This window comes from Podarcis bocagei (assembly GCF_964188305.1).
Source record: "Podarcis bocagei genome assembly, chromosome: 4".
NCBI lineage: Eukaryota > Metazoa > Chordata > Lepidosauria > Squamata > Lacertidae > Podarcis > Podarcis bocagei.
The window spans coordinates 2,697,643-2,715,981 of NC_138128.1; the positions used below are offsets into that span (position 1 = coordinate 2,697,643).

Sequence of the window (18,339 nt, forward strand, 5' to 3'; positions counted from 1 at the left end):
TTAAAAAATAAAATAACCCAGTTTGGGATTACGCAGGGATCACACAGCAGCCTGACGGTGCTGGAAAGTAAATCACAATCAATGTTGTCACAAAGCCAGTGGAGAGCGAAGGCAATCGCGTATGAACTAGCACTGCCCTCACTCTGAATGGGCATCTTCACCTGAAAAAAAAATACCAGGGGTTGGGATGCAGGTATTCACGAGTGGTTGCATGGTCCACTTTTCAGAGACTCCTGGACCACCACATTGGGACAATCTATTCTGAATTATGGTAATGGGATTTTTCTGAATTTGGCCTCCTTCCCCCCCCCCCCCAAATCTTCTCTGGTTAGATGCAAAAAGAGAGAGACAAAATGTCTGCCTACACTATGGCTTCTTCGTCAGACCCACTCTAATCATTAACGGTCTCCATCTCTTAAGGGCAATACTTTCAATTATACTAAAACCAGCTGATTTGCATGTTCCCTGCACTCAGGCTCCCTCCTCCCCCTGGCCAAAGAACTCCACAGTGCTCAGAATGAGCGCAGTTGGAAGCAAATCTACATCAATCTAGTCCCAGTTTGCATAATGTGACTTTTTCGCATAGTTTGGTACAAAATTGGGTGAGGGAATTGAAAGATTTTTTAAAATAAAACAACCACGGTTTTGCTGTACACAGGCAACATTTTGGGAAATCTCCCCTTTGGCATTGCTGTTCTTGGATTTTATCGTGATTTAACAACGAAAGCTTTTCCCCACACCCAAACTGCGCTTGCTTGTAAGTGCGGTCTTTTCATACTAGCAGCAAACAGATTTTAGACGATGTGTGAGGTTTTCCGTAGCCCCCCCCCCCGACAACTCTGTGATATCCTATCATCATCATCATCTTCATCGTCACTGTCATTTCTAAACTGCCCTTCATCCCATGGGATCACAGGGCAGCATATAATAAATAATAATACTAAAATTTTATTTATATCCCACACTCCCCAGCTGAAGCTGGGCTCAGAGTGGCTAACAACAATAAAAGTAACACAGTTTACATAAAATCACAATCAATTAATTGACATGCAGTCTAAAATCAATTCATTCTAAAATCAGTTCAAAATCCAATTAATGGCAACCACTGGGCATTAACCGACATTTGCCCACAATTCCTCTTCACTGCATAAAATGGACCTGCTTGGCAGGGGGTTGGACTCGATGGCCCTTGTGGTCTCTTCCAACTCTATGATTCTATGATTCTATGACCTTATCATGGTCCTCTTTGTCCGGCAGAGAAGAGGAGGTACTCCTACCGCCCGGGTCTCTATTACCCCAAGCCTCTGAGGGTGCAGGGACTCTCAAGAGGGGCCCCTCTGCCAATCTCAGCAGCTGAGAGGGTCTCTAGGAAATCACTGAATCTTAAGAGTTGGAAGCGACCCAAACGCTCAATGCAGGAATCTCAGCTAAAGCCTTCCAACCTCTGCATTAGGGAGCGGGTGGCGCTGTGGTCTAAACCACTGAGCCCCTTGGGCTTGCCAATCGGAAGGTTGGCGGTTCGAATCCCCGCGACGGAGTGAGCTCCTGTTGCTCGGTCCCAGCTCCTACAAATCTAGCAGTTTAAAAGCACACCAGTGTGAGTAGATAAATAGGTACCACTGTGGCAGAAAGGTAAATGGCATTTCTGTATGCCCTGGTTTCCGTCACAGTGTCCCGTTGTGCCGGAAGGGGTTTAGTCCTGCTGGCCACATGACCTGGAAAGCTGTCTGTGGGCAAACGCCAGCTCCCTCGGGCTGAAAGCAAGATGAGCGCCGCAACCCCAGAGTTACCTTTGACTGGACTTAACCATCCAGGGGTCCTTTACCTTTAAAGGTAAAGGGACCCCTGACCATTAGGTCCAGTCGTGACCGACTCTGGGGTTGCGGCGCTCATCTCGCTTTATTGGCCAAGGGAGCTGGTGTACAGCTTCTGGGTCATGTGGCCAGCATGACTAAGCGAACCTTCTGGCGAACCAGAGCAGCGCACGGAAACGCCATTTACCTTCCCGCCAGAGCGGTACCTATTTATCTGCTTGCACTTTGACGTGCTTTCGAACTGCTAGGTTGACAGGAGCAGGGACCGAGCAACGGGAGCTCACCCCATCACATGGATTCGAACCGCCGACCTTCTGATCGGCAAGTCCTAGGCTCTGTGGTTTAACCCACAGCACCACCCACGTCCTTTACCCTCTGCTTAAAAACCTACAAGTAAGGAGAGTCCACCATCTCCAGAGGGAGACCGTTCCTCTGTCGAACAGCTTTTACTGTCAGAAAGTCCTTCCCGATGTTTAGTCAGAATCTCCTTTCTTGTAACTTGAAGCCCTTGCTTCGAGTCCTACCCTCCAGAACAGGAGAAAACAAGCTTCCTCCATCATCCACGGGACAGCCCTTCAGATATTTGAAGATGGCTCTCTTATCTCCTCTGTCTCCTCTTTTTCAGGCTAAACACCCCCAGCTCCTTCGACCGTTCCTCATAAGGCTTGGTTTCCCGACCATTGATCATCTTGGCTACACACCTTCCAGCTTAAAAGATAAAAGGAAAGACTTCTCCACGCAGAGCAGAGTTAACCTGTGGAACTCACTCCCACAGGAGGCTGCGATGAGGAGGAAGCCTTTTTGGTATTTGGGGCCTGAGCCGTTTGGGGCTTTAAAAACCAAAATGAGCAGCAGAGATCGCAATAAACCACTCTGGAAGTTCATAAACTCTTACAACTTTGATCTCTTCCATCTCAGCACTTTTGTTAACATTTGGCTTTTGAGATGCCGGTTTTAAGGAGGAATCCACAGGCCAAGGAGACAGTGGCTGCCGCCTCCCCCAAAAGCAATGCTCAGTTTAAGAGATCCTCGAGTTTTCTTCCTCCAATTTTCACTCCAAACCTTCCTGATAACAATCTGGCTTCCACTTTCCCACGGCTCACTGGGTTTAGCGCCATTCGCTTTCGGCTCGGCCCACCTTCGCTCTCCCTTCGAAAAGAGGGGGGCCAGAGAAAGGAGAGGGGGAGGAAGACACCTGAGCAAGTGATAAACACCTTTGGGAAAGTGGCAGCAGCCTTCAGAGACTGTGCCGCAATGAACGCCCCGCGGCTCCGGCAGCGCCGGATACATTCATTTTTTCCTGTCCATTTGTAAACGATGTTCCAGAGGCTCCTTTCTTGGAAGGAAAATAACTTCAATTATGTGTTCTCAACCAAAGAAACATGGAAATTATCTTCCTTTCAGAAGGTAGAATTAGCTCAATTTAGAACTGAAAAGCTGCCAAAAAACATCCCTTGCTGATATTTACTTCCCCCCCTTTTTCGTGTGTCCCCCCCCTTTGCCTCCCGCTTCTTCAGATGCGCATCATATTTGCAAGGTTGTTTTTTTGAGGAAGATGGCTTTCGGTATTCGTGTGGCTTGGAACAGAACTCAGGATAGTCCAGCCAGTAGAGCATGAGACTCTTAATCTCAGGATCACGGGTTGGAGCCCCACGCTGGGCAAAAGATTCCTGCCTTGCAGGGGGTTGGACTAGATGACCCTCAGGGTCCCTTCCAACTCTGAGGGCCTAAGATTCCATGAAATGGTGTTCCAGGCCCTGCCCTGTATGTTCCCTGCTTTCTACCTAATACACCCAGGTTGCCCTCTTCTCACAGCATCTATCATGACTCCATACCGGTCCCAGCTAGCTTGGGAGTTTGGAGACGGGCAAGGATAATAATAATAATAATAATAATAATAATAATAATAATAATAATAATAATAATTTATTTATATCCTGCCCTCCCCAGCCGAAGCCAGGCTCAGAGCGGCTAACAACAGAAAAATAATACAGCATTCTAAAATCAATTCATTATAAAATCAGTTCAAATCAAATTCATGGCAACCATTGGGCTAGAGTTCTATGAGGATTACAGAAGGAGAGAGGGGGTCAGACTGTGCCTTGGCCAAAGGTCTGGTGGAACAGCTCCGTCTTGCAGGCCCTGCAGAAAGATGTCAAGTCCCGCAGGGCCCTGGTCTCTTGGGACAGAGCGTTCCACCAGATCGGGGTCACGGCCGAAAAAGCCCTGGCTCTGGTTGAGGCCAGCCTAACCTCCCTGTGGCCCGGGATCTCCAAGATGTTTTTATTTGAAGACCATAAGGTCCTTCGTGGGGCATACCAGGAGAGGTGGTCCTGTAGGTATGCGGGTCCTAGGGCTTTAAAGGTTAAAACCAGCACCTTGAACCTGATCCAGTACTCCACCGAGAGCCAGTGCAGCTGGTATAGCACCGGGTGAATTTGATCCTGCGGCAAGGAACCCATATGGAGCCTCACCACGGCATTCTGCACCCGCTGGAGTTTCTGGCTTAGTCTCAAGGGCAGCCCCACGTAGAGCGAGTTCCAATAATCCAGGATGCAACTCGGATGGTTTCTGGGACTTGGAAAAGTGGGTGGGAGGAGTCAGGATATAAGGGCAGGTCGTGTTTTGCTAGCCCCCAAATGGAAAACGAGCGAGGTCCCAACCCAAGAAGAATGATGGGATATTCAAACTGATGGAATATTCGAAGCTTGCGGACCTAACATATAGAATAAGAGAACAAGAAGAACGTACCTTTAAAGAAGATTGGAAAACGTTTATTGATTATATGGGTGAAACTGTGTATATTTGAAAACGTGGGCAGCGTTAAGACAAATTCAGCAGTGTAAATAAGCTTGGATGGATGTAATCATGGGATACTGAATGGTTTAGTTTATGTAAAATGTGCAGGGAATTATGGCATGCAAATTGAACCATGGAAAGAGAAGAAGGGAAGTCACTGATATTTTAATTTAAATGAATATTCTAAAATGTAAAGCAGAAAATTTAATAAAAATTAGAGGGGGGTGAGGATATAAGGGCAGGGGGTCCCTAATGTTGGACACCCCCAGACTGCTTTTGTGTGGTGGTGGGCGTCTCTTGACAGTTTACATCTGCATCTATAAGCGCTCAGTCTTTTGGTGTAGCAGCACATGCAACTTTGGAACTCCCTGCCTCTTGACACCAGACGGGCTCCTTCACTACTGCTCTCCTTTCGGTGCCTGACGGAAACATCCTTGACTAGAGCAGCCTTCCCAGAAAGCTGGCGCGAGCTTTAATCTGCTTTTAAAGGTAAAGGGTAAAGGAACCCCTGACCATTAGGTCCAGTCATGACCGACTCTGGGGGAGCCGGTGTAGAAATTCTGGGTCATGTGGCCAGCAGGACTAAGCCGCTTCTGGCGAACCAGAGCAGCACATGGAAACGTCATTTACCTTCCCACCGGAGTGGTACCTATTTATCTACTTGCACTTTTGATGTGCTTTCGAACTGCTAGGTTGGCAGGAGCAGGGACCGAGCAACGGGAGCTCACCCTGTCACGGGATTCGAACTGCCAACCTTCCGATCGGCAAGTCCTAGGCTCTGTGGTTTAACCCACAGTGCCACCCGCGTCCCACAATCTGCTTTTAGTCTACTGCTATTTTAACTTTTCAGAAGCCTTGAATTATAGCCGCTAATTTTTCTCATTTTGAATTCTGGTGCTGGAGGAGACTCTTGAGAGTCCCACGGACTGCAAGAAGATCAAACCTCTCCATTCTGAAGGAAATCAGCCCTGATTGCTCAATGGAAGGACAGATCCTGAAGCTGAGGCTCCAATACTCTGGCCACCTCATGAGAAGAGAAGACTCCCTGGAAAAGACCCTGATGTTGGGAAAGATGGAGGGCACAAGGAGAACGGGACAACAGAGTACGAGATGGTGGGACAGTGTTCTCGAAGCGACCAGCATGAGTTTGACCAAACTGCGGGAGGCAGTGGAAGACAGGAGGGCCAGGCATGCTCTGGTCCATGGGGTCACGAGGAGTTGGACATGACTAAATGACTAAATAGCAACAACAATTTTTCTCATTGATAATTCTCTCTCTCTTTCGGTAATCTGCTTTGAGTTCTGTTTCGTTTCTACAACCAAGCAGTGTGTGAAATGAATGAACAAGAAAGAGAGAAAACTGCCAGAAGGGGGTTGGCTGGATGACCCTCAGGGTACCTTGCAACTCTACAGTTTGACGATACAGTGAAACCGTCCCCTGTCCCCTGGCAGCCTCTGAAGGAGCCTCAGCACACTCTGAGCAGCTGCCAGGCACTCAGCTGGATGGAGGGCGGTCACAGGATTAGCCCATTCTTCCTCTGCGCAGGCAAGCATTCGCTGGGGCTTACTATGCCTTACGGATAACCCAGCCCTGCAAATGTGACTTAAGCCTCTAATGACAGAAAGGGCTTCATCCCCGCCCGAGACGCTCACACGTCTCCCTGCCAGGGAACAATCCACAATAACGTCTTCTTCTTTTTGAAGGCAGCGGCTGAGCCAAGTTCCACACTCCGCACAAGGGGGAGAAGGCCAAGCCAAGAGCCTGTCAGGCATATTATCATTTATCTCATCCAATGTACTTATAAAAATGATTTCCCGTTTGGCCGGCGCCCTCGGAAGTTTCTTGGCAAAGTCCCAACGCTTCGGGAGACCGAACTGAGGCTGTGTCTTTGAGCGCAAGGGCAGCCCCGCGGACGAAGCGTTGGGATCCGGAGGCCCTGAATTCGAATCCCACCTCCGCCTGGTATTTATTAGGCACCTTGGTGCTCTCCCTCCCTTCCTCCGTGCAAAGTTGATACCCTACTTTCCGTACAAGTGAAGGGGAGGAAAATAAGGACACGGGCTCCTTCATTCTTTGCCTTGCTGGCTGGTAGATCACAGCAAACGTCTTCAGAAACATCTGTCAGTGTAAAAAAATAAGCAAAACCAAGCACATTTGTTTCTAGGAATGACCAACGATGGAGAGAAGCTGCTGCTTTTTCTAGACATTGTTTGAACAGGAAGAGGGGAAATGCAAACTGGAGGAAGGATGGTCAATGTTCAGTGCCTACCAGTACCTCCTATGGTGCCTGCAAAGTCTTAGGAAATCTCCCCCCCCCCCAAAAAAAAGAAAAATCCACAAAATCTTGTTTCCTCTACCTGCTTAGCCTTCTGCGCTGGCTTGCCATCTCCTATGTTGAACATGCCCCCTTAAACATGCACACAACACAGCAGATGCCAGGATTGGACATGGCCCTCTGCACGTGGCTAAGAGCTGCTTCACCTTCTCCCTGTCAATGCCCCTATTGCCTCCCTTTCTGATTCTATCACCTCCTTTCGCAACCCTTCTCCATCCATCCTGTCTCAGCACCTTGGTCATGTCCACAGACGGCAGGACCCCCAAGGAGGGGCTCCGTGGAGAACTGGCTGCAGGCGCCAGGCCTGTTGGCACACCAGCTCTGTGCTACAAAGACATCTGCAAACACGACATGAAGGCTGGCAAATTAAGATGACTCCCTGGTCCTGAATGGGGTAATTGTGCCCCTGAAGGACCAGGTGCTCAGCCTGGGAGTCATTCAGTGTATCTGAAGAAGTGTGCATACACATGAAAGCTCATACCAAGAACAAACTTAGTTGGTCTCTAAGGTGCTACTGGACAATTAAAATTATATATATATTTCTACTGTGTCAGACTAAGGGGTGCGGGTGACGCTGTTGGTTAAACCACAGAGCCTAGGACTTGCCGATCGGAAGGTCGGTGGTTCGAATCCCCGCAACGGGGTGAGCTCCCGTTGCTCGGTCCCTGCTCCTGCCCACCTAGCAGTTCAAAAGCATGTCATAGTGCAAGTATATAAATAGGTACCGCTCCAGCGGGAAGGTAAACGGCGTTTCCGTGCGCTGCTCTGGTTCGCCGGAAGCGGCTTAGTCATGCTGGCCACATGACCTGGAAGCTATCTGCGGACAGACGCCGGCTCCCTCAGCCAGTAAAGCAAGATGAGCACCGCAACCCCAGAGTCGTCCGTGACTGGACCTAATGGTCAGGGGTCCCTTTACTTTTACCTTTACTGTGTCAGACCAACACAGCTACCTAGCTGAATCATGACTCTCCCTTATCGGTCTCCACAGCCACAGCAGGCGCTGCAACTCTCCAACAGTTTGACTTCACCCCCAAAGGTGCAACGCTCCATTGTCTCCAGAGACAGATGGATGCCAGCCAACCATATTTGCAGTGTTTGTTTTGTAACTGCATGTACCTGTTCATCTCATATGATATTTGAATGTAATGGATTTTATTTTACATCATCGCCAGCTGAGAAGAGATACTATCGAAACAGTTCATCATCCGGAAAAAAAACTGTTCTACGTTTGGAACATCCATTGCCTCTTAGATACTGATGAACAACATTTTCTAATTTTGTTCATGCCGCCTTGATTGACTTCTATTATTTGTGACTCCGTTACATAGTTTCGGTTGGTGAATTGTGAAATAACACGTTACAAATATTTTGTTAGAACATTATTAGCCGCGTGTTGCCTGCGATGGTTCAGTTGTCTGTTTTGCAACACAGGGGATTTCCTTTGCTGGGAGCCTTTTTCGGCCGAATGGCAGTGTATAGACGAGCAGGAACGTACCATAACCTCGACTTCTTCGGCCGAAGCTGGACTGGGCGCCACCTCTGCCTCCCTGCGCACGCCTACTCCCTGCCAGCAATTTCTTGACCAATTATCGAGATCAGTTCATTTGCAGCTGCCTCCACCACCACCACCCCCTTGCGCTGCAGGCAGGGTGGCAGCAGTGCGCTCAGATAAGCCGTTGAGCGCCAGGGAATGTTTTGACAGCTAAACATGGATCTTGTTGAGTTGTCTCTTTTCCTCACTTCTCCCAAAGGCCATGCATTTATTGACTCATCAGCCCAATCCCCCTGATGTCCTCTTAGTCAAATCTGGAACTGTATTTATCTTTCTTTCTTTCTTTCTTTCTTTCTTTCTTTCTTTCTTTCTTTCTTTCTTTCCTTCTTTCCTTCCTTCCTTCCTTCCTTCCTTCCTTCCTTCCTTCCTTCCTTCCTTCCTTCCTTCCTTCCTCTCTCTCTCTCCCTTCCTTTTTAAAAATCTTCATCTGATGCAAAAAAGGGCCCCTTCCTCCCCTCATCTTTATTAAAAGCGGCCATACAGTTTCCAAAGTGGAAATAATTTTATGTTTCCTTCCTTCACGCAATATATTTGTTCCTATCGACAGCAACACCATTTGTGAAATACTAAGTGGTATGCAAATGTGTATAGATAAACAAATTTCCTCAATCAATTAAAATCTGGATTCCTACCCAGAGGTGTAGAATCCTGTGCAGTCAGTGGGCCACATTTATATAAGTTGGAAGCCACTCAGAGTGACTGGGGCAATTATTATTATTATTATTATTATTATTATTATTATTATTATTATTATTAGTGACTCGGAAGGTGACTCGGAAACTACAACTAATCCAGAATGCGGCAGCTAGACTGGTGACTGGGGGCGGCCGCCGAGACCATATAACACCGGTCTTGAAAGACCTACATTGGCTCCCAGTACGTTTCCGAGCCCAATTCAAAGTGTTGGTGCTGACCTTTAAAGCCCTAAACGGCCTCGGTCCAGTATACCTGAAGGAGCGTCTCCACCTCCATCATTCTGCCCGGACGCTGAGATCCAGCGCTGAGGGCCTTCTGGCGGTTCCCTCATTGCGAGAAGCAAAGCTACAGGGAACCAGGCAGAGGGCCTTCTCGGTGGTGGCGCCCGCCCTGTGGAACGCCCTTCCAGCAGATGTCAAAGCGATAAACAACTACCTGACATTCAGAAGACATCTTAAGGCAGCCCTGTTCAGGGAAGTTTTTAACGTGTGATATTTTACTGTATTTTTGGTTTTTATGGAAGCCGCCCAGAGTGGCTGGGGAGGCCCAGCCAGATGGGCGGGGTATAAATAATAAATTATTATTATTATTATTATTATTATTATTATTATTATTATTATTATTATTAAAAGTTTCCAGGGGTCACATGATATTGGTCCGCTAACCCAGAAGCAAAAGTGGATAAGGCAATGAGTGGGCATCTAACATTTGTACAGCAAGCTGCAGTTTCTATTCCCATTTAAACACCCTCTCTATCCCCTTCTCCATAAATAATAATAATAATAATAATAATAATAATAATAATAATAATAATAATAGAGAAATGAAGCCCCTCTTCATGCAGCACATAGTTAAACTGTGGAACTCCCTGCCACAGGAGGCAGCGATGGCCACCAACTTGGATTAAAAGAGGATTCAAGAAATCCATGGAGGAGGAGAGGGGTCTCGGTGGCAACTAGTCTTGATGGCTCTGTTCTGCCTCTACAGTTAGAGGCAGCAATGCTGGAGAGTTGCTCTTGGGTTCGAATCCTGCTTGCGGGTTTCCTATTGAGGCATCTGGTTGGCCCCTGTGAGGCCAGGATGCTGGACTAGATGGGCCATTGGCCTGATCCAGACAGGCTCTTTCTATGTGCAGATGGCCACTTTCTCTGGCAGAGAGCAAAATACCAAACAACCTCCTGCCTTTCAACAAAAGTGACCCCATCCATCCTAAGGGGGAAGCATGCCTTTGGGCGATCTGTGGCGACATGTGTGTCGACAGCTCCAGCCGCACTGCAGCCCCGTGCGCCGTTCCATGCATGCGCCCGGAGGAAAGAACATGTGATCCGCACAGCTGTGCCGATAAATGAGATCGGATGCCGAGCCGCTCTCTTCGGTGCTGCTGGTTGCTCTGGAAACACTACGAGCCGCGCTTCTCTCCTTTTCGCCGGCTCCCCTGACTATTTGTACCTCTCTCTCATTCAGCACGTAAGCAGGAGCCTGGCTCACGCAACCCGTTCCGGATGACGAGGTGGGATTTGCCTGACGGCGGACGCATCCGGACCTCTTCTTCAGCATCCTGGTCCACACAGGAGGGCATGCAGGGCACAGGGGGTGGCCAACGCAGGACGAAGCAGGAGTGCAGCCTGAGGAATGTAGAAGCGTAGAGTTCAAAGGGACCCTGAGGGTCATCTAGTCCAACCCACTGCAATGCAAGGATCAGCATCGAGGTCTCTGTTTTTAAACGCTCTCCTGTCCACTGGCCTGTAACCTTCAGCACACTGTCAGAAATAAAAGGAAGTCGGATGTTCTTCCAGTTTGAATCCTCTCTGTCTGGCTGCCTGGAAGAAATTCCAGTGAACAGGTTGAATGCCTACTAACAAACCGAGGCTCGCTTCCCATGTGCTCTTACCCCAAAGTTGTCTGGTGTCACACGCTGAAGATCAGGCTCTAAAACAGGGTGCATTCCTTCCTCCCCACCTCCTAGTTTTGTGGTCCTGCGCAACAGACCAGGGTTGGGGTCCTCATTTCACCTACAAGCAAGTATTGTGGTCGTGGGAGAAATCCAAGCCTATCGCTGCCCTGACTGAGAATGAAACAGGGTCATTAAAAGGTGTGATGTGTCCTGAGAGGTATTTAGCTTGTCCAGCAACATCTGCAGGGCCAAAGGTTTTGGAATGCCTGATTTCTACAGTATTTTAGTGCGTGCTTGCATGTTTGCACTGAGACATGTTCTCTGAGGCCAGGCTGCTGCGTCCCTCTCTGAGCCTGCGCTGGAAAATCAATTGATAACATTTCCGCAGTCCCGAATGCAGTTGCCCTCACAACAACCTTGCGCAGCAGATCATGAGCATCACTGCAGATTTGCAAATGAGAGAGAAAGAGAGAGCACAAACCTCATTCAAAACCTCAACATTTGTCCATGGCGGAGGCGGGAATTTGAACCCAAGACTCACCGAGGCAAGCGTGCTCACCTTAAGAACCTAAGAAGCCCATGCATCAGGTCAATGACCCATCTACTCAGGGAATCATAGAATCGGAGAGTTGGAAGGGATACCCAAGGGTCATCTAGTCCAACCCTCTGCATTGAAGGAATCTCAGCTAAAGTATTCATGGCAGACAGCCGTCCAACCTCTGCTGAAAAACCTCCAAGGAAGGAGAGTCCACAACTTCCCGAGGGAGGCCGTTCCTCTGTCAAACAGCTCTTACTGCCAGAAAGTCCTTCCTGGTGTTTAGTCCAGCAACATCTGGGGACCCACAGATTGAGAACCACTGCCCTAGACAGTGCACTGCCCCAAACATTTGTAGGGCACAACGTTGGCCCATGCTGGCCCACACTATGCTTTGCAAATCCTCTTCAAAAAATGTTTCTGGCTCCTGATTGTCGGCAGATTGCAAGGCAGACTGGACCAGTTCCAAGATCAACATGGAACCAAACCATGTTTAGACTTCTCTAACTACGGTTGCTTGGGCTCCATGTTCACTGCAGATGGTGACAGCAGCCACGAAATTAAAAGAAGCCCGCTTCTAGGGAGAAAAGCAATGACAAACCTAGACAGCATCTTAAAAAGCAGAGACATCACCTTGCCAACAAACGTCCGTATAGTTAAAGCTATGTTTTTCCCAGTAGTGATGTATGGAAGCGAGAGCTGGACCATAAAGAAGGCTGACTGCCGAAGAATTGATGCTTTTGAATTATGGTGCTGGAGGAGACTCTTGAGAGTCCCATGGACTGCAAGAAGATCAAACCTCTCCATTCTGAAGGAAATCAGCCCTGAGTGCTCACTGGAAGGACAGATCGTGAAGCTGAGGCTCCAAGACTTTGGCCACCTCCTGAGAAGAGAAGACTCCCTGGAAAAGACCCTGATGTTGGGAAAGATGGAGGGCACAAGGAGAAGGGGACGACGGAGGACGAGATGGTTGGATAGTGTTCTTGAAGCTGCCAGCATGAGTTTGACCAAACTGCGGGAGGCAGTGGAAGACAGGAGTGCCTGGCGTGCTCTGGTCCATGGGGTCACAAAGAGTCGGACACGACTAAACAACTAAACAACAACAACAACTATGGTTTGGCACAATATCTCAGCTGAGCCCAACTCCTGGCTCATTTTGCACCACTTTGTTGAGCTGTGTAGGGCCCAGAGCCACACACTGGAGCCCAGGTGTCAGGAATTCAATCATCATGGAGAGACCATAGAACTGTAGAGTTGAAAATGACCTCGAAGGCCATATAGATCAACCCCCTGCAAGGCAGGAATCTCAACTAAAGCATCCAACCTCTGCTGAAAAGCCTTCAAGGAAGTCGCTGGAAACTTAAGAACGCACTGTGAGGTCATGTAACAAATATTGTTATTTTGGTTAATCCATTTGTTTGTTACTTCTTTTTAATCTTAATAAAGCAATTGGGGGAAAAAATTATGGTAGAAATGGATTATTTGAGAAAATAAGAGAAGCCGTTAGAAAAAGATTGATAATGGTAACCATGGAGGGGAGTCAAAGGATTCAGGGAATTCTAAATGATGACGTTGATGTTTAATGTTTGCATTTAAATCCGCAAACCTAATAAAAAAGATTTGACTCGAGAATTCCACAAGTTGTGGCCCTCGCCCCCCCCCCCCATCGCCTGCCCTTTTCCCCTCTCTGCGCAGCTGGCCAGGGCAGCTCCAGGGCTCTTGACAGCAGAGGAGGAAGGCGCAGGATCCTGCCCCCCCTCCAACCCCTGCCTTTGTAATTAGACTCACAATAAATGCAGGAAGCCATGCGCAAGGAACACAATGTTCACAGCTGCCATTCACAGCTAAATAATTAGTCAATATTGGGCTCCCAACGCTGCCCCCGGCGCTCATGCCAATCTGGACGGGGGGAGGCACTTGTCCTCACGTCACACCAGGCCGTCCTTCGCTGCTGTTCCCGTACGCCGGCATCCTGGCTTCGCAGGAGGCAGGGCCGACCCGCTGCTAATCCGGCGAGATTCCTAAATGCAAAACTCGGCGGGGGTTGAGTCGGGGAGGGTGGAGAGGCAAAACCCTCGAAAGCCGCACGCACACGCAGAAAAAGACCTTTGCATCTCTGCGCCGACTGACTCTTGGAAAGCTCGTTTTCTTTTTCCTAAAAACAAACGACTCGCCGCAGAACGCTGCAGCATGATTGCTGACCGAGCCAAGACCTTGCCAGCAAGCAGGTGCTCAGAGATCTGTACCGGTTGCCTGTTTGCCGCAGGGCCAATTCTGTGGTGTTGCTCTTAGTATATACAGTGGTACCTCTGGTTACGTACTTAAATCACTTTGGAGGTCTGTTCTTAACCTGAAACTGTTCTTAACCTGAAGCACCACTTTAGCTAATGGGGCTTCCCACTGCTGCCGTGCCGCTCCCTCTTCCATGGGATATTTGAAGATGGCTCTCCTATCTTCCCTCTGTCTCCTCTTTCCCAGGCATACTCAGCTCCTTCAACCATCTCCAAATCCTTGATCATCTTGGTCACTAGAGACTGTGCTGCTTTTATGACATTTATTTGCACATACATACAACCTGAGCATAGGATGGAGAGGCTCACAGCATCAACACTGCAACAGATCTTGCAAATCCATTAGTCACAGCTTTGGATCCAGCACAGAGCAAGCAGATCTCTGTGTCTGCGGCTTCTTGCTTGCTTCCTGACTGGCTATTCTCCTACCTAGTAGACAGGTGGATCCTTCCTCCATCCCCTCACCTATCAGTTGTAGCTCTTGCAACCCAGCTTATTCCTTTGGGATGCTGATGAGGACACTCAAGTGACCAGCTAAGGCCCTTGACTTACAAAGACTCTTATTTGACCAGTTCAGCAATAGACTCCTCTGTTAGATTCTGACCTTTGCTAATACAGGACTGCAAGAATGGGAAGGAGCTCAAACCATCATGTAGACTGACCTCCCGAACCTGCAAGACAAAACTTCTTTTTGCAGATGTTTATCCCTGTTTCATGGAGGAAACTGAAAACTCAGGGCTGCCTTCTTCTCCTTAAAAAAAGAAGAAGAAATGATTTACCTAGCAGCTTGAACTCAAAAGTCTGCAGGCTTTTTATTTCCTTAAGAAAATAATTTGTTTCCCCTACGTGCTCACACCCATGCAACGCGGACTGCAATTACAGGAAATGCAACAAGGAATTCAGTTTAGTCACTGGAAAATGGTTCATCATCGGCCACCAATACTGGGGTATTTTCCCCCCTTATAATTGGAGGGGTGGGTGTGTCTGTGTGTCAACAGCTCTGCCTAGTCACTTACCTAGTATTGCCTCCCAGACTTTGGGCTGGCGTCCGAGCCCCCAGATGAACTTGTCTCGCGTCAGGGCTGCTGACACCTTATCGATGGGCTGTGTCTCCCAAGCCCATCCCAGAGTTCATTAAATGTAGATAGCGCCCTTCTTCTAACTGCCAGGCTAATGTTTATTAATGAGGCGCGCGGCATCTGAGAAGATGGAGAGCTTCCCTGAAAGGCTCCGACAGGCCCGGGAGAGCCCTCCGTCCTCATGGCTGAAGCACACCTCGGGAGCTTTCAAATTTAACACACTTATTTATTTTAATTCCTCACTGTCTGGCCCTGTTAAGGGAACAGGCCTGGGCATTTAACAGCATCAGACAAAATTCTGTTCCTGCGTCACTTCTGGTCTGTCTCGTTTAGCTGTTGCCTAAATGGTTTTAGACCACATATTTAAGAGCGTGGTCCGGTTCCGACCGCACAGGGCTTAGAGGCAGCAAGGAATACAGTAAGGGCTACCCCATGAGACCCCACCCTGCCAGGAAGGCACAAGATCCATTTTAAATTTTCCACATGAATCATAACCCTCCGATTCCCATCCTCCATTCTTTTTTAAAATAGCAAGTTTACGGCACTTGTAAAACCTGAGATATGAGATAAGAGCTACAGGCACCGTTCTTCTCATGTCAACATCCTTCTTAATTTGTGGAGGCCAGAATTCGACACAGTATTCCAAGTGTGGTCTGATCAAGGCAGAATAGAGGGGGGACTATTACTTCCCTTGGGACGCGGGTGGCGCTGTGGGTTAAACCACAGAGCCTAGGACTTGCCAATCAGAAGGTTGCTGGTTCGAATCCCCGTGACGGGGCAAGTTCCTGTTGCTCGGTCCCTGCTCCTGCCCACCTAGCAGTTCGAAAGCACGTCAAAGTGCAAGTAGATAAATAGGTACCGCTCCTGGGGGAAGGTAAACAGCATTTCCGTGTGCTGCTCTGGTTCGCCAGAAGTGGCTTAGTCCTGCTGGCCACATGACCCGGAAGCTGTACGCCGGCTCCCTCGGCCAATAAAGCGAGATGAGTGCCACGACCCCAGAGTCCGTCATGACTGGACCTAATGGTCAGGGGACCCTTTACCTTTACCTATTACTTCCCTTGGCCTGGACACTCAACCTCTGTTGATGCAGCCTAGAATAGCATTCACTTTTTTTGTTGCTGCATCACACTGTTGGCCCCTGTCAAGCTTCTGGTCCACCAAGACCCCTAGACCCTTTTCACATGTACTGCTAGTAAGCCAGGTGCCCCCCACCCTATATTTGTGCATCTGACTCTTCCTGCCTAAATGCATAACCTTAACTTGGTCCCTATTAGTTACAGGTAGGTAGCCGTGTTGGTCTGCTGTAGTGGAAACAAAATTAAAAACAGGCTCATCTCAGCTATCTGCCAATCTCCCATTCCCACCACCCTTCTGAGTAACACCCCTCCCCACCTTCTCACTATATAGAAGGATCTGGCAACTTCTGTTTCAGTGTATCTGAAGAAGTGTGCATGCACACGAAAGCTCATACCAAGAACTAACTTAGTTGGTCTTTAAGGTGCTACTGGAAGGAATTTTTTTATTTTGACAAAATTAAAAAAAATCCTTCCAGTAGCACCTTAGAGACCAACCAAGTTTGTCATTGGTATGAGCTTTCGTGTGCATGCACACTTCTTCAGAAATTCATTTCATTAGCTTGCGCCCAGTTCTCCAGTCTGTTAAGGTCACCTTGAATCCCAATTCTGTCTTTGACAGCATTAGCTACCCTTCCCAGTTTGGCGTCAGCTCATTTCTTCTCCCAGTCTCCTCTTCTCCAAGCTAAACAGGCCCAAACTCCCTCAACAGTTTCTCATAAGGCTTGGTTGCCAGACCTTCAACCATCTTGCACCTTGCCACTATATAGTCCGATATTCGATTTGTTTTCCAGAACTGGCTTTTACATGATGCGAAAGAAAAAACATAATTTGGAAACTACCATACTTTTTGCTCTATAAGATTCACTTTTTCCCTCCTAAAAAGTAAGGGAAAATGTGTGTGTGTGTTATGGAGCGAATGCAGGCTGCGCAGCTATCCCAGAAGCCAGAACAGCAAGAGGGATTGCTGCTTCCGCTGCACAGCGATCCCTCTTGTTGTTCTGGCTTCTGAGATTCAGAATATTTTTTTTCTTGTTTTCCTTCTCCAAAAACTAGGTGCGTCTTATGGTCTGCTGTGTCTTATAAAGTGAAAAATACGGCAAACATGACACTGGAGCTGCCATGTGAATAACAACAACAACAGAACAGTAAAAACACAATAAAACATCAAACATTAAAAGTCCAGCTCCGAGGGTCTTCTGGCGGTTCCCTCGCTGAAAGAAGCCAAGTTACAGGAAACCAGGCAGAGGGCCTTCTCGGTGGTGGCACCTGCACTGTGGAACGCCCTCCCACCAGATGTCAAAGAGAAAAACGACCAGACTTTTAGAAGACATCTAAAGGCAGCCCTGTTTAGGGAAGTTTTTAATTTTTAATAGGTTAATGTATTTTAGTGTTTTGTTGGAAGCTGCCCATAGTGGCTGGGGAAGCCCAGCCAGATGGGCGGGACTTAAATAAATTATTATTATTATTATTATTATTATTATTATTATTATTATTATTATTATATGCTTCCCTAAAAAGGGCAGCCTAGATGTGCCTTTGGCCTGATTCAGCCACAGGGCTATTATCCTGTTCTGACTCAGTTCAAGGCATTTTTCTATGTTCCAGTTGCAGACAGGAAATCCTTAGGACGGCCATTCCATTATTCTCCATCTTCTCTCACCTGGCAACCTTTGGTCCTACCTTTGCTGGTTCATCTGATGGAGACTTCGGATACTCTAAGCCAGGCTTCCTCAACCCTCCAGATATTTTTGGCCTACATCTCCCATGATCCGTATCTAGCAGGACCAGTGGTCAGGGGTGATGGGAATTGTAGTCTCAAAACATCTGGAGGGCTGAGGTTGAGGAAGCCTGCTCTTTTTGTTGTTTACGCGTTTAGTCGTGTCCAACACTTTGTGACCTCACAGACCAGAGCATGCCTGGCCCTCCTGTCTTCCGCTGCCTCACGCAGTTTGGTCAAACTCACGCTGGTAGCTTCGAGAACACTGTCCAACCATCTTGTCCTCTGTTGTCCCCTTCTCCTTGTGCCCTCCATCTTTCCCAACATCAGGGTCTTTTCCAGGGAGTCTTCTCTTCTCATGAGGTGGCCAAAGTATTGGAGCCTCGGCTTCAGGATCTGTCCTTCCAGTGAGCACTCAGGGCTGATTTCCTTCAGAATGGAGAGGTTTGATCTTCTTGCAGTCCATGGGACTCTCAAGAGTCTCCTCAAGCACCAGAATTCAAAAGCATCCATTCTTCAGCAATCAGCCTTCTTGATGGTCCAGCTCTCA

The 18,339-nt window shown here is 48.1% G+C and overlaps 1 protein-coding gene across 1 annotated transcript in view; it reads right to left on the minus strand.

The window, feature by feature from the left end:
- LPP (LIM domain containing preferred translocation partner in lipoma) overlaps window positions 1–18,339 on the minus strand; it is a 284,010-nt gene that overhangs the window by 56,937 nt on the left and 208,734 nt on the right. The gene's annotated exons all lie outside the window — the stretch shown is intronic.